Source organism: Bombina bombina, chromosome 1 (assembly GCF_027579735.1).
Source record: "Bombina bombina isolate aBomBom1 chromosome 1, aBomBom1.pri, whole genome shotgun sequence".
Lineage (NCBI taxonomy): Eukaryota > Metazoa > Chordata > Amphibia > Anura > Bombinatoridae > Bombina > Bombina bombina.
This window is the reverse complement of record NC_069499.1, coordinates 717,625,320-717,641,233: the sequence shown is the minus strand read 5'-3', so window position 1 is coordinate 717,641,233 and position 15,914 is coordinate 717,625,320. Positions and strand designations below refer to the sequence as shown.

The following is a 15,914-nucleotide window of genomic DNA, read 5'->3' as shown; positions in this document are numbered from 1 at the left end:
ACATACGAAACCAAGCACATATACAAACAAATATGCATGCACACAAACATATATACACACACACATACAAACACATATGCATGCATAAACACATACACAAACAAATATGCACAGCACATACGAAACCAAGCACATATACAAAAATATTTGCATCAACAAACACATATACACATACATACAAACACATATACACATACATACAAACAAACAAATATGCATGCATAAACACATACACACACATATAAACAGCATATACGGAACCAAGCACACATACAAACACACATGCTTGCACAAACACATATACACATACATACAAACACATATACACAGCACATATGAAACCAAGTACACATACAAATACATATGCATGTACCCATACACAAATATACACACACTTACACATATATACACATATGCAATCACACATACACATATACTTACATACATACATACATACACACACACACACACAAACATATATACACGGCACATACAAAACCAAGTACACATACAAGCACATATGCATGCACAAACACATATGCACACATACAGTCACATATACACACATATACACACATACAATCACATGTATACTCATATATGAACTTACACACATACAATCACATACACGTATACAAACACACATACAATCACACATACACATATACTCACATACATATACACACATACAAATACACGGCACATACAACACATATGCATGCACAAATATATACACACTTATACATATACATACATACAGTCACATATACACATATACTCACATACGTACACACATATACACACATACAAACATATACACGGCACATACAAAACCAAGTACACAAACAAACACGTATGCATGCACAAACACACATACAGTCACATATACTCCCATGTACGCACATACAATCACATTTACACTCATATTTGAACACATACAATCACACATACACATATACTCATGTACAAATACACGGCACATACAAAACCAAGTACACATATAACACTGCGGAATCTGTTGGCGCTGCAGAATCTGTTGGCGCTCTACAAATAACCGATAATAATAATAATAATAACACATATGCATGCAAAAACACATACACAAATATATACACACTTACACATACATACAGACACATATACACAAGTATACGCACATACACACATTCAATCACATACACATATATACAGAGATGCATGGCTTCATCTTAACTTACTACACAGTAGGTCTGCACTAGGTCTATGGCTCAAGTCCAAAAATGCAAACCTTATTAATTTGCTTGTCTGCTTTGTGCTGTGAGAGATTGCTCAGTGCAGCCGGGCTTTGCGGCCTTTTATAATGACTTGAGTTTGTATGCAAATGCTCGGTGAAATATGACTGCATAGTGAACACTACTATGGTAATATGATACAAGAGCTGCGGTGCAATTTAAACTGGGCTCATGTTCAGCAAACCCTTTAGAACTTTTATATGTGCTTATTGTGAGATATTTGCTACTACACTTTTTTTGTGTGCATAAAATGTTATATTTTTCCTGAATAAAAATATAGCAGTGCAAAATGTATTTGTATCTTCATGATATTTAATCAAATCCTGTTTTTAAACATTATGTCCAAGTCGATCTCAGAAATACAAATGACCATGCCACATACATTTTTCTGCTCTGAGTTTTTAAATTAGTTCTTTGCTATATGCTTTTAATGTAAATTTAACACATTCGACTTAAAGGCACATGAAACACATTTTTTTTCCTTAATGATTCAGAAAGAGCATGTCATTTTAAACAACTTTCCAATATACTTCTATTATCTAATTTGCTTTATTCTCTTTTTTCCTTTGTTTGAAAAGCATATCTAAATACACTCAGCTGCTGATTGCGGCTGCATATAGATACCTCATGTGATTGGCTCACCCATGTGCATTGCTATTTCTTCAACAAAGGATACCTAAATAATAAAGCAAATTAGATAATAGAAGTCAATTGGAAAGTTGTTTAAAATTGTATTCTCTATCTGAATCATGAAATAAATATTTTGTGTTTCATGTCCTTTTAACACATACATACACACACCCTTCCTCAAAATATTTTTACTTTTTAACCCTTTATTTTACATTTATTAAGTCTTAATCCACCTCAGTTAATTAATTTCTATAGAATTATATGCACAATATCAATGTTTTGTAAATAAATAGGAAAGCTGTATTCTGTGCAAGTGCAAAACTTAAAGTACCACTAAACACAGTAGACTAGCATAATATAATATAATAAATAAAAAATGCAAAAGCACTTAGTTTGAATTTCACGAGTAGTAGATTTTTTTAAAGTTTGATTTATTTTCTTTCCCACTGCATCATGTGACAGCCATCAGCTAATCATAAAATGCATATATGTATATACTGTGACTCTTGCTCAGTAGGAGCTTGTGCTTATAAAAATACTGTGCATATTTAGATAGGGGATGTGAATTGGAAAGTTGTTTAAAATTGGGTGCTTTATCTGAATCATGATAGTTTAGTTTTGACTTTAGTGGTCCTTTTTAATGGATGGCTTGTAATATGAATGGAGGGAGCTGGTTCCCATTGAACTATCAGGCGTGCTATATAGGTATCGAGTGCATAAAAGATGCTTTGGTAAAATATGTTAACCAATAACTTGTAATACCCAATCGAGAACTATTGTTTGCTTGAGGCAGAGCACAAATAATGCATTGTGTGTTATCAATTATGCTCAACTTGTTTTTTGAGTGCACACAACTCTCTTGGTAGTTAGTATGATAACATTCTGTCTTTTTGTAGTTAACTTGCTTTGTATGTCCTTTAAGATTATATATAGCAAACAAAAAAATTATTAAAGGGACAGTTAAGTCTAAAAAAAACTTTTATGATTCAGATAGGACATGTAATTTTAAACAACTTTCCCATTTACTTTTATCACCAATTTTGCTTTGTTCTCTTGGTATTATTAGTTAAAAGCTAAACCTAGGTAGGCTCATATGCTAATTTCTTAGACCTTGAATGCCACCTCTAATCTGAATGCATTTTGACAGTTTTTCACAACCAAAGGGAGTTAGTTCATGTGTTTGATATAGATAACATTGAGTTCACACACGTGAAGTTACCTAGGAAACAGCACTGATTGGCTAAAATGCAAGACTAACTGAAACATAGATACAAGGTAATTACAGAGGTAAAACAGGTATTATTATAACTGTGTTGGTTATGCAAAACTGGGGATGGATAATAAAGGGATTATCTATCTTTTTAAACCACAACAATTCTGGTGTTGACTGTCCCTTTAAATGGAGCTTGACAAAGTAAACATCTACTTGAGTTGGTTATGATGCTGGGCTGATTGTGACTTAAACATGTATCACCCCAGGTCTGAAAGTGGGCCCTGTCATCCAGTGAGCAGTGGATACCTAAGTATCAGTTGTGCACACAAAAACATTTATTGCAAGTTCCAGTTCACATGTAACCCTTTACCAACTGTGTTCTCTCTTACACAAAATAAATTGTTACTATACTTAATTGCAGAACTGTTAAATGCATATGCAGGATGGATTTATTGTTTTGCTTACAATGTCTTGCTTACAATGTGTTTAACAATCTCTTGTGTTCCATTGTGTGTAATTAGGGGTTCTACCTATATATTACTCCCACTTGTTTCTCTCTTAGAATGTGATATGCATGGAGCACACAGTAAATATTCAGCCTTTAGTAGCAGGTTTACAGTATTAGGGGGTTATGTTGTGCCTGAATTCTTTGGAGAATCAGAGAAAAGAGTGATCCTAGAACCCGTGTAACTCTTTAAAAGGTGTGAGAGTCTGTGGGGTCCTGCATCCAACCCCTAGTCTAGTAAATCCTAATAAAGACAACCGAACTATCAATAAAATAACTTTTATTGGTTCAAGACTAAGGGTTGATACCGGAAACTTCCTCTTTCTTTTTAGTCGTGGACCTTTAAAAGTTATTATAATTTATTGATGGTGCAGCTGTCTTTATTAGGGTTGTTTGGAGGACTTAATAGTTCCTTTATGGTCCTGTGGGTTATGTCAGTGTGTTCGAACCTCTAAACTAAATGCATGGCTTAATTAGTTTGGGAAACATTGCTTTAAAGCATCACAGGCATCTCTGACAGAGAAAAGGTTATATCACTACAGGAGTTTGATTATCATAATTAGAGCAAGTTCTCCACAGATATGATGTTGTCCATGTTTTAAGTGCATGCTGTCTGACAGATGGCAATAGATTTTACTGCCGAGCATTGATTTCCATTAAACTGCATTTTGTTTTTTTGGATGAAACTCCTTACTGGCATGTAGCACCCACTCACTGTATATGTGATGAAAAGGAAGACACCAGTCTTCATGTTTTGTAAACCGGACAGCTCTGCTGCTCTGTGCTGCCTCACGGCACCAATATTCACTCTGACACAGGCAAAGTTACCTTCACTTGGTTTATATCGATTTCCCAGAAAATGAAGTACCAAATTAAATATGATAAGCTTTATCCCAGGGTGAGAGCCAGGGAGCATTGTGGGTTGTCTGTGCATAAGATCTGTCAGGTCTCTTCACAGGTTTATCATGAAAAGATGCAATTTTTGTTTTATCCCCCCACCTAAACATTTTATCCAGCAGCCATTTCAGATCTGTTGTTGGATTTTGTTAGCTGGCTGTAGTCATGGCAATAAGTTGTCAGCAACGTGATGGCAGAGCTTGTGATGAAACTATATTCAGTGGCATTCTGCTCCTCTTATATTGGAGTCCAAATGTACCTAAAGCGAGGATCAGACTTTACATTTTGTTTTAGTACCATATTGTGTTACAGAATAAAAATCTGAAAAAAAGCTAAATGGAGGAACAGAATGATTGTACATGTGAGAGAGAGATAGAGATTAATAGATAGGTGTATATATATATATATATATATATATATATATATATATATACAGTATATGAATGACCCATAAAGACAGTAGAAATATATATATATATGTATATAAACGGTATGATAGATTTAGATGGATGCAACTCAAAAATACATGGACAGACGTATGTGACCAAGACTTATGATTGCTACTACACATGTGTATGGAGTTAGCATTTCCTGCAGGCCTTAGTTAGAACCTCAGTGCAGAACTATTTAGCAGTGACACTTTTGATTTACTGGAGAACTTAAATAATAGGAAATTATTTGTTAGTAAAATGAATTTGTGTGACATCTGCTTTGGGCATGAGTTGTATGGAAATAAGTGCAATCTTTACATGGGTAATAATGTTTAAGAGACACTGTTGCACTAATCATCTATGGATAGCCATAACTTCCTTTGTGGTGGAACAGGTATGAAATGCAATGCTTTATTGTTCTTTCATTGTATAACCACATTCTTGCTCTTCTACATGGAAAGGCGCTTTTAAAGCAAGATTCATATTTAAGCTGAAGAAACATACAGCTAGATTACGAGTTTGGCGATATGAGTGAAAAAGCAGCGTTATCGCCCATAACGCTTCATTTTCCCTAACGCTGCTATTACAAGTCTTGTCGGTATAGGTGTACCACACACCTTTTAGCCAGTCACGCAACATCAGCACCGCACCTTTTTCAATGGGACTCCCATAGCGCCGGTATTACGAGTTTGCCTGGGAGGCCAAAAAGTGAGCGGTACACCTTATACCGACAAGATCCGTACCGCCATCTAAAGTCAGTAGTTATCAGTTTTATGTTACAAAGCTGTACCATAAAACTCTTAACTAAAGTGTTAAAAACTACACTAACACCCATAAACTACATATTAACCCCTAAACTGCTGCCTTCCCACATCACAAACACTATTTAAATATAATTAACCCCTAATCTGCCGTCCGCCCACAACGCCGCTAAAATAAACCTATTAACAATGAAATTTACTTAAACTATTAACCCCTAAACTGAAAGCCCCCCACAACGAAATATACTAAAATAAACTATTAACCCCTAAACCTAATGCCCCCCTATCTTTATATTAAAATTATAATTTCCCTATCTTAAATTAAAACTTACCTATCAAATTAAATAAATTAATTTTAAACTAACAATTGAACTAAGATAATTATTAAACTACAATTAAATTAAACTCAACTACATATTAAAAAATCCTAACACAACTCACAAACTTACAAAAAAAAACAAAATATCTAAATTGCAAAAACAAACACTAAATTTCGAAAAATAAGAAACAAATGATCAAAAATAAAAAAGAATTACATCTAACCTAATTGTCCTATAAAAATAAAAAAGCCCCCCAAAATAAAAAAAAACAGCCTACAATAAACTACCAATGGCCCTTAAAAGGGCCTTTTGTGGGACGTTGCCCCAAAGATAACAGCTCTTTTACCTGTAAAAAAAAACCAACCCCCCCAACAGCAAAACCCACCACCCCCACAACCAACCCGCCCAAATAAAATAACTATCTAAGAAAAACTAAGCTCCCCATTGCCCTGAAAAGGACATTTGTATGGGCATTGCCCTTAAGCTCTTTTACATGCCCAGACCCTAAACTAAAAATAAAACCCACCCAAAAAACCCTTAAAAAACATAACACTAACCCCTGACGATCCACTTACAGTTCTTGAACTCCCGCTTGAAGGATCCAGCCGGAGAAGTCCTCATCCAGGCGGCAAGAAGTCTTCATCCAGCCGGCGAAGTCCTCATCCAGATTCCAGGCGGCAAGAAGTCTTCATCCAGACGGCATCTTCTATCTTCATCCATCCGGCGCGGAGCGGGTCCATCCTGAAGACGTCCGGCGCGGAGCATCTTCTTCATACGGTCTCTGACGTACACTGGAACTTTAATACAAGTGACATCATCCAAGATGGCGTCCCTTGCATTCCTATTGGCTGAAAGATTTCAATCAGCCAATTGTATAAGAGCTGCTAAAATCCTATTGGCTGTTCCAATCAGCCAATAGGATTAGAGCTGCTAAATTCCTATTGGCTGTTCCAATCAGCCAATAGGATTGGGCTTTCATCCTTTTGGCTGATTGAAACAGCCAATAGTATTTTAGCAGCTCCTCATTGTCTATGGGGAAACCGTGCACAAGCACTTCAAAGCAGCGCTTTTTTTCGGTGCGGTATGGAGCTCAACGCAACCATTTTGCCTGCACAAGCCTGTTTTTTTAAAACTCGTATAGGGAGGTAAAATAAAGCTGCTTTTGTGGCGGTCGTTAAAATCCCTATAGCGCTCAAAACCCGTAAACTTTTTCATTTAACTTACAAACCAGGCTTCTTTTAAAAGTCAATGCACTGTGGAGGGGCTGGAATGTCCCCTACGGATGTGTCTAATTGGATCAAGTTATTAGTTAGTAAAAGTAAAGTACTAATACCCTTATTACTTATTGTCTGGTGCTGGTGCATAAATATTTCTGGATGCTGACTTTAGAGGGTAAAAATCCCTATTAAAACAGGGAGAGATAAAAACATCTTCAAACCCAGGCAGCTAATCGTGAGCGGTGTCCATAGGCAGTGGGAGTGTGCATGTACATATGCAGTAGAACAGGTTTGCTATTATGCATAGTGTGCTCAGCTGTTCATCTCATCTTGTTGGTTTGCACATACGGTATAAACAGCACAGGAAACGGCACAGAGCTATTTGACACAATCACTAGGGTTTCCATTTGTCCAGTATTTTATCAAGCTATCCAGTGAAATGCATGCAAGAAATACTGGTCACTTAATGTTCATTTTTTTTAATGTTGCCTAAATCAGGGGTCAGCAACCTTGGCTCGCCAGATGTTTTAGAACTACATTTCCCATGATGCTTAGGCAGCTTAAAGACACTTAAGCATCATGGGAAATGTAGTTCTAAAACATCTGGAGAGCCGAGGTTGCTGACCCCTGGCCTAAATGACCTTGTATGTGTTTATGCATTACAAACATGACACTACAGATGCACTACTGACAACCAGGTAGGGAAAACAAATCACTGTCTTATGTTTTACTGCCATTCATTGGGGTGTTAACAAATTTCACTGTGTGTGTTACATGTAGCCACAGAGGTAACATTGTACCTTTGTGTATTCTAATATCAGTCAAGGGAGAAAGCCAATCACTGTTGTGTGTGTGTGTTGTGTATCTTTGTGTGTTACTGGCAGCCAGTGGGATGCAATCACTGTTTGATTGTGAACAAATATATCTAATGGGGCTTTGGGGAGGGGCCATTATGTAAATCCTCCTGGTAATCCTAACAGTAGCATAAAGCCTTGTTTTACTAGAGCCTTCATAAGTTTATATCACACCTACCTCTTTCATATTAGCAGTGACATCTCTGGGTTAATGTTGTGCTATCAAATGGTGTGGGCATTTGGCTATGTGCAGTGGTGGGAATGAGAAGGATAACTAACAATTCTATTTTTTAATGCTATTGTTCATTTATAATACACACAATTCAAAAAAAAGTTGGGTTATTTGCCCTAAAATCACCTGATTTCTCCAATATGTAGACTGCCTCATTAAGGGTTTAAGATGCTTTAAGAGAATAAAAACTCACACAGCTAGATAACTCATCCAGTTTGCTAATCATCCTATATTACCAGCTGGTTACATAATCCCGATGACAGCAATATTGATAAACCAGATATTTGTGAATTAATTTGCTGCATTTGCCCCAACATCTTCTATGTATCAACTTCTGTCTTAAGCATAGCAATTCTCTATGGCTTGTATTATGTATATGTTTATAGTAATTCGGCTATGGGTATTCTTCATTAGATAATGAAATATACAGTACTTTCTTTTGTAAATAAAAAAATGTCTCTTGTATCATAGGTCAGCACAGTACGAGAATTTAATTCAATAAAAGCATCTTATAGGCAGAGAGACAGACAGATAGATAGATAGATAGATAGATAGATAGATAGATGCACATATGTATTTTGTGTATAGTACATTTAAGAAAAAGAGTCAGGGTTGTTTGCATTTTAAATCACAGCTAGGTATCTTATCCCAAATGCAGTATATGAATTCAGATATTTGTATAGGCAGAGAGAGAGAGATCGATAGATAGATGCGCATTTGTATTATTTGTATTCTACATTTAAAAAAGGAGTCAGGGTTGTTTGCATTGTAAATCACAGCTAGGTATGTTACCCCATGGCTATTTACCTATTAAAATCTTTATTTTTTTGTTCCAAATCCTCAAAACTGAACTAATTTATTGGAGATATCTTCGGTTAGAGTTCTGGGTCATTGGACTGTAGATGGGGTATTTAGACTGTGTCATCCTTCTTGTAATACTAAACAGAATTCAGCCTATTAAAAATTTTCTATGAAGAACAAGGCAGAATGTTAATATATGCATGCATGCATCATTATGAAAAGTGTTATTGCAGTTAAGGGTACTAGTAGTCTTATTTCCAAAATAATTGTACATCAATTGCATTTCTTCCTAAAATATGGTGAGTCCACGGGTTCACCTTAATTACTGTTGGGAATATCGCTCCTGGCCAGCAGGAGGAGGCAAAGAGCACCAAAGATAAACTGTTAAAGGGACACTGAACCCAATTTTTTTCTTTCGTGATTCAGATAGAGAATGACATTTTAAGCAACTTTCTAATTTACTCCTATTATCAAATTTTCTTCATTCTATTGGTATCTTTATTTGAAATGCAAGAATATAAGTTTAGATGCCGGCCCATTTTTGGTGAACAACCTGGGTTGTCCTTGCTGATTGGTGGATAAATTCATCCACCAATAAAAAAGTGCTATCCAGAGTCTGAACCAACAAAAGCTTAGATGCCTTTTTTTTCAAATAAAGATAGCAAGAGAATGAAGAAAAATTGATAATAGGAGTAAATTAGAAAGTTGCTTAAAATTGCATGCTCTATCTGAATCACGAAAGCTTTAAAGCAGTTAGTAACTTGTAAGGTGGGCCTTGCTGCATTTTCCTAACATCTTACTGCCCATGGTATAGAAAGACAGAGTAGTTGTCTCTGATCTTTCTTTTTCTACAGGCCTTATGTGAGGAGATGTGTCCTTTCATGCCTTGTGAGCTGTCCTCCTGCCCGGACGGCTAGATGCAGGTAAGTGCAATTTGTCTTATAGGTGAGGAGATTTGCACTTCAGAGTTTTAGAATAAATGTAACGCTCTGCTTTTTAATGGGACTTCAAAAATCCTTAGTAGGATTATTATAGGCAGTATGCAGGCACTTTATAGATTGTGACTGGAGACTTAAGTTTGTTCCTTTTATACGTATGAAAGGATTAACTCATTTATTGGGCTCATTTAATATAATTTAATTTTATTTAATTCATAGATAGGGGCAGAGCTATAGAGGCCAAGTTAACAAAGGTCTTGCGGACCTGATCTGACAGTGCGGATCAGGTCCGCAAGACCTCGCTGAATGCGGAGAGCAATACGCTCTCCGTATTCAACATTGCACCAGCAGCTCACAAGAGCTGCTGGTGCAACGCCGCCCCCTGCAGACTCGCGGCCAATGGTCCGCCAGCAGGGAGGTGTCAATCAACCCGATCGTACTCGATCGGGTTGAATTGTGGCGATTCCTGTCCGCCTCATCAGAGCAGGCGGCCAGGGTTATGGAGCAGCGGTCTTTAGACTGCTACTTCATAACTGCTGTTTCTGGCGAGTCTGAAGACTCGCCAGAAACACAACCCTTCAAGCTCCATTCGGAGCTTGATAAATGGGCCTCATATTGTTATTGATGTTTTTTGGGAATTACCTCTGTGGTTCATAGGGGTTATATCGCTGAGACTTTATTGTATATACAGATCTTTATGGTAACTACGGTTCTAAGAGTGTTACTGTAGCTAGAATGAGTAAAGAGCACATTAGGTTAATCTGCCATAATTTATTTATTTTAGTTTTGAAAGTTTTTTGTTTTCTGGGCATTCTGGCTTAGCGGCAGTTTGGAGCACGCCGTTTATAGAGCTGCGCCTTTTCCAGGGGTTAAGTAAACAGAAATTCCAGCACCTGGGAACAAAGAGGTGTGCAAGCTTCAAGAAGCTTCACTGTATCCCAAACGATATAAAGTCACAAAAAAGAAGCAGCACCAGCCAGTAGTTTTCAACAGATTTATTCGTGCAGTTTGCACAATATCCAAGCCAGACCAACAAGCAGTGAAATCTCAGATTTGGACAGTATAATTCTTTCCTCTGATGCTGAAGTGACCACCTTCAGATGTATGCTGGAACACCTCTTGTATGTTTTGGAAGTTTTAGCTACTGGAACGACACTGATACCTTGTTGTTGTCAACACTTAGAAGTTTAGTAAATTTTCTAAGATGTTACTTCCTTTGAGGGAGTGTTATTGACGTGCTATGAAATTGTTTTCAGGTTTTTCCTGTAACTGACTTCATTAAAATGCACGGTGCCTTAAGTAGAAGAGAGCATTTCTACTTTGGCTCAGAGAACTTCGATCCCTATGGAGGGTAGTTGCTCCTTGCAGATCAATGGTTGAGAAGCTGGAGGTTGTTGGTCATCTGGGGCGATGCTTTGTCTACTTAAGCCTACTTGTGGCTAAGTGGCACAGCCTAGCCTTTATAACACTGCAGATGCAGGTTCAATCGGACCAAGACATTTGTCAGCCGTGTCCATATTTGGAATATTTTAAATTTTTCCTCCAAATTAAGCTTCTGGTGATTCCTTACAATGGTGAGACCTTGTTTGGACCGAGAATGGCAGTCTTAACAGCTGTCTTTCGGGGGGAGAAGAATTCATTTTTCAAGATTATCTGCTGACCAGATAAAAGAGAAGTGTTCTTGAAGTGTGTGCAAGATCTCTCATCCCTGGGAGTGATAGTTCTAGTCTCATCACAGGTACAGGGCCTCTGGTTTTTTCTCCAACCTAATTGTGGTCCTCAAAATAGAAGGGACTTTCCGTCCCATTCTTGACTAGGAATGTCTAAACAAATTTTTCAGAGTTCCATCCTTCATAATGGAGACTATTTGCACTTTTCTTCCTTTAGGGCAAGAAAGTCAATTCATGACGGCCATAGATCTAAGGGTCTACTGTCACTCTACTCTGAATGTACCCAATCCCGTCTGATCTCTGAAGTTTAGCAGAGTCAGGCCTGGTCAGTACCTGGATGGGAGTCTGCCTGGGAACACCGGGTGCAGTAGATGCGTACCTTCATGTTCCCACTCACAGGGATCATCACAAATTTTCGAGTTTTGCTTTCCTAGACAAACTCTTTCAGTTTGTGGACCTTCCGTTTAGACTTGCCACAGCTCTCAGAATATTTTCAAAGATCCTGAGGGCTTTCTTGGCAGTGTTCCGGTCTCGGGGATTTGCTGTGGCGCCCTACCTGAATGACATATTGGTTCAAGCGCCATCTTTTCTTCAAGAAAATCTCACACTGAGATGTTGTTGTTTTCTCTTCACTCTCACGGATGGCAAGTGGATTTGGAAAAGGGTTCCCTTGTTTCATCTTTAATGGTAAATGGGAGAGTGAGGGTGTAATGCACACCAGTGTGTATTACTACCCATAGGGGGTGCCTACTAAGGCGTATCAAACAAACAAATGCTAAAGCAATATCAAAAACCTAAATAGTTACTAGTAGAATATACAAATATGCTTATACATAAATAATAAGATGTACCAACATAAAGTCCAAGTGGGTAATATTGATACAGTCCCAATAGAAAAATGGATCCAAGACAAGGTAGGCAGCTCTCAGTCTTAGGATGGTCTTCCTGGTAGATGGGTAACTGAAACAAGATAAAACACAGAGGCGCCAAACATGGCCTAGTACAGCCAGATAACAGATACTAAAATCCACAAGATAGCGATTGAATACTCACAAAGGAGGTGCACCCATTGGTGCTTATGAAGCAGACTGGAGCCTCTCAGTGGTCCAGCTCACTGGTATACTTCATGAGTCAGATTGTGGTCCTTGATGGTAGTGATTAACAGGTTCCTGAATGAACACAAAAAATGCAAACCATAGCCCAGTAACGTTTAGACAAGCGAGTGGTAGATTGAGCAATCTTACTTACAAGATTCAAAGCACCAGCAGGTGCATAAACTGCAGACTGGAACCAAACAGTCGCCCAGTAGACTGATCCCTCCAGATGAAAACAAGATACCTCTCAGGTGCCAGAGAGTTAGCAGCATACAAATGATAAAAAAGGGTGTCCAAAAAGCAAGTGTATTTCTGTAAAAATCTTTATTAAAAAGCGACGCGTTTCTCAGCTAAAACAAGCTGTTTCCTCAGGCTAAAAGATTATTAAAACACATTCAGATAATACTTGCTTTATACAAACCTAAACCTATTGATTAACCAATCGGATTGTTCAAACCTTAATGGTCATTAAGTGTTAGCACCTGTCTGCTGCAGGGTTGGTATGGCAACCTGGAGCTCTGACATAATTCAGTGCAAATACCAAAACCTCAGCAGACCATACTAAAAACTAAAGACATCATCTGAGTACATATAATTGATAAGATCTTATCACAATTATATGTACTCAGATGATGTCTTTAGTTTTTAGTATGGTCTGCTGAGGTTTTGGTATTTGCACTGAATTATGTCAGAGCTCCAGGTTGCCATACCAACCCTGCAGCAGACGGGTGCTAACACTTAATGACCATTAAGGTTTGAACAATCCGATTGGTTAATCAATAGGTTTAGGTTTGTATAAAGCAAGTGTTATCTGAATGTGTTTTAATAATCTTTTAGCCTGAGGAAACAGCTTGTTTTAGTTGAGAAACGCGTCGCTTTTTAATAAAGATTTTTACAGAAATACACTTGCTTTTTGGACACCCTTTTTTATCATTTGTATGCTGCTAACTCTCTGGCACCTGAGAGGTATCTTGTTTTCATCTGGAGGGATCAGTCTACTGGGCGACTGTTTGGTTCCAGTCTGCAGTTTATGCACCTGCTGGTGCTTTGAATCTTGTAAGTAAGATTGCTCAATCTACCACTCGCTTGTCTAAACGTTACTGGGCTATGGTTTGCATTTTTTGTGTTCATTCAGGAACCTGTTAATCACTACCATCAAGGACCACAATCTGACTCATGAAGTATACCAGTGAGCTGGACCACTGAGAGGCTCCAGTCTGCTTCATAAGCACCAATGGGTGCACCTCCTTTGTGAGTATTCAATCGCTATCTTGTGGATTTTAGTATCTGTTATCTGGCTGTACTAGGTCATCTTTAATGGTAGTCTTCTTAGGGTCTATAATAGATTACATATTGATGAAGATTTTTCTGATGGAGGTCAGAAGAGTAAAGATTCTTTCCTCTTGTTGGTCCCTTCAGTCTGCTGTTAGACCATCAGTGGCTCAATGTATGTCTGATGGTGGCCTTCATGGATATCTTTCCCTTGCTCGATTCTATCTGAGAGCTCTGCAACTATGCTTGATCAGGCAATGGTACAAGAGCTGTCTCAGAGGATTAATTTAGATCAGTCAATGAGAGACTCTCCCCAGTGGTGGTTGTGACCACGGTCGCCAGCCTGTTGGACTGGGGAGCAGTCTGGGACTCATTATAGGTGCGGGGACTTTGGACTTGGGAGGAATCTTCTATTCCTTTCAACATCTTAGAGTTGAGATCGATTTAAATGCTTTGATGGCTTGCTTGCCCTCAGCTGTCTTTAGTACAGTTTTTCAAGTTTCAGTCAGTCATCAGTGGCTTACATCAACCTCCAGGGAGGACCTAGGAGTTCCTTAGCCATGGAAGAGGTGGCTCAGATTATTCAGTGGGCGGTAGCTCTCAGTTGTTATCTGTCTGCCATCCACTTTCCAGGAGCGAAAACTGGGGAGCAGAATTCCTAAGCAGACAGACATTCCATCCCGGGTAGTGGGAACTCCATCCGGAAGTTTTCTCTGGCCTAACCCTCAGTTGGGGGACACTGGAGTTGGATCTGATGGCGTCTCGTCGGAATACCATGCTTCCAAGATACGGTTCAAGGTCAAGAGGTCCTCAGGTCGCAATGATAGATGATCTAGCAATTTCTTGGGATTTCAGACTAGCATACCTGTTTCCTCCGTGTGCTCTCTTTCCACGAGTCATTGCTCGTATCAAGCAGGAGAGAGCTTTGGTGATCCTAATAGCTCCTGCGTGGCCTCGCAGGATCTGGTTTGCAGATCTAGTGGAGATGTTATCTCTTTCACCTTAGAGACTTTATCTAAGGAAGGGCCTTCTGATTAAGGGTCCATTCCTTCATCCAAATCTCGTTTCTCTGAAGCTGACTGCGTGGAAATTGTACGCTTAATTCTTTCTAAGCATGGTTTTCCTGAGTCTGACGTTTAGACCATTATTCAGGCCCGTAAGCCTGTTACTAGGAGGATTTACCATACGATATGGCATATTGGTGTGAATCTAAGGGTTTCTCTTGGAGTGGGGTTAGGATCCCTAGGATTTTGTTTCTTCTCCAGGAAGGTCTGGAGAAAGGTTTATCAGTTTTTACCCTGAAGGGTCAAATTTCTGCTTTATCTGTTTTGTTACATAAGCGTTTGGCGGACGTGCCAGATGTCCAATCCTTTTGTCTTGCCTTGGTCAGAATCAGGCCTGTATTTAAGTCTGTTGCTCCTCCTTGGAGCCTTAATCTTGTTCTTAAATATTTTTTTTTTAATATCCTCCTTTTAAACCGTTACATTCCTTAAGATATTAAGTTGTTATCTTGGAAGGTTTTATTTCTTTTAGCTATCTCTTCTGCACGGAGAGTCTCTGTCTGCATGGAGAGTCCCAGTATGATTTACCTTATCTTATTTTTTATGCTGATAAGGCGGTTCTTCGTACTAAGTTTTTGTTTTTAACAAGAATATTAATCAGGAGATTGTTGTTCCATCTCTATGTCCTAAGCCTTCTTCTTACAAAGAATGTCTGTTGCACAATTTGGATGTTGTACGTGCTCTTAAATTTTATCTGGAGGCGACTAAGGATTTTCGCCAATCTTCTGCTCTTATTCTCTGGGAAAC

The 15,914-nt window shown here is 38.3% G+C and overlaps 1 protein-coding gene and 1 pseudogene across 1 annotated transcript in view; both read left to right on the top strand.

Moving 5' to 3' along the window:
* The window catches only part of ARHGEF9 (Cdc42 guanine nucleotide exchange factor 9), a 916,750-nt gene that overhangs the window by 477,799 nt on the left and 423,037 nt on the right, over positions 1–15,914 (top strand). The gene's annotated exons all lie outside the window — the stretch shown is intronic.
* Positions 11,996–12,114, top strand: LOC128646211 (uncharacterized; annotated as a pseudogene).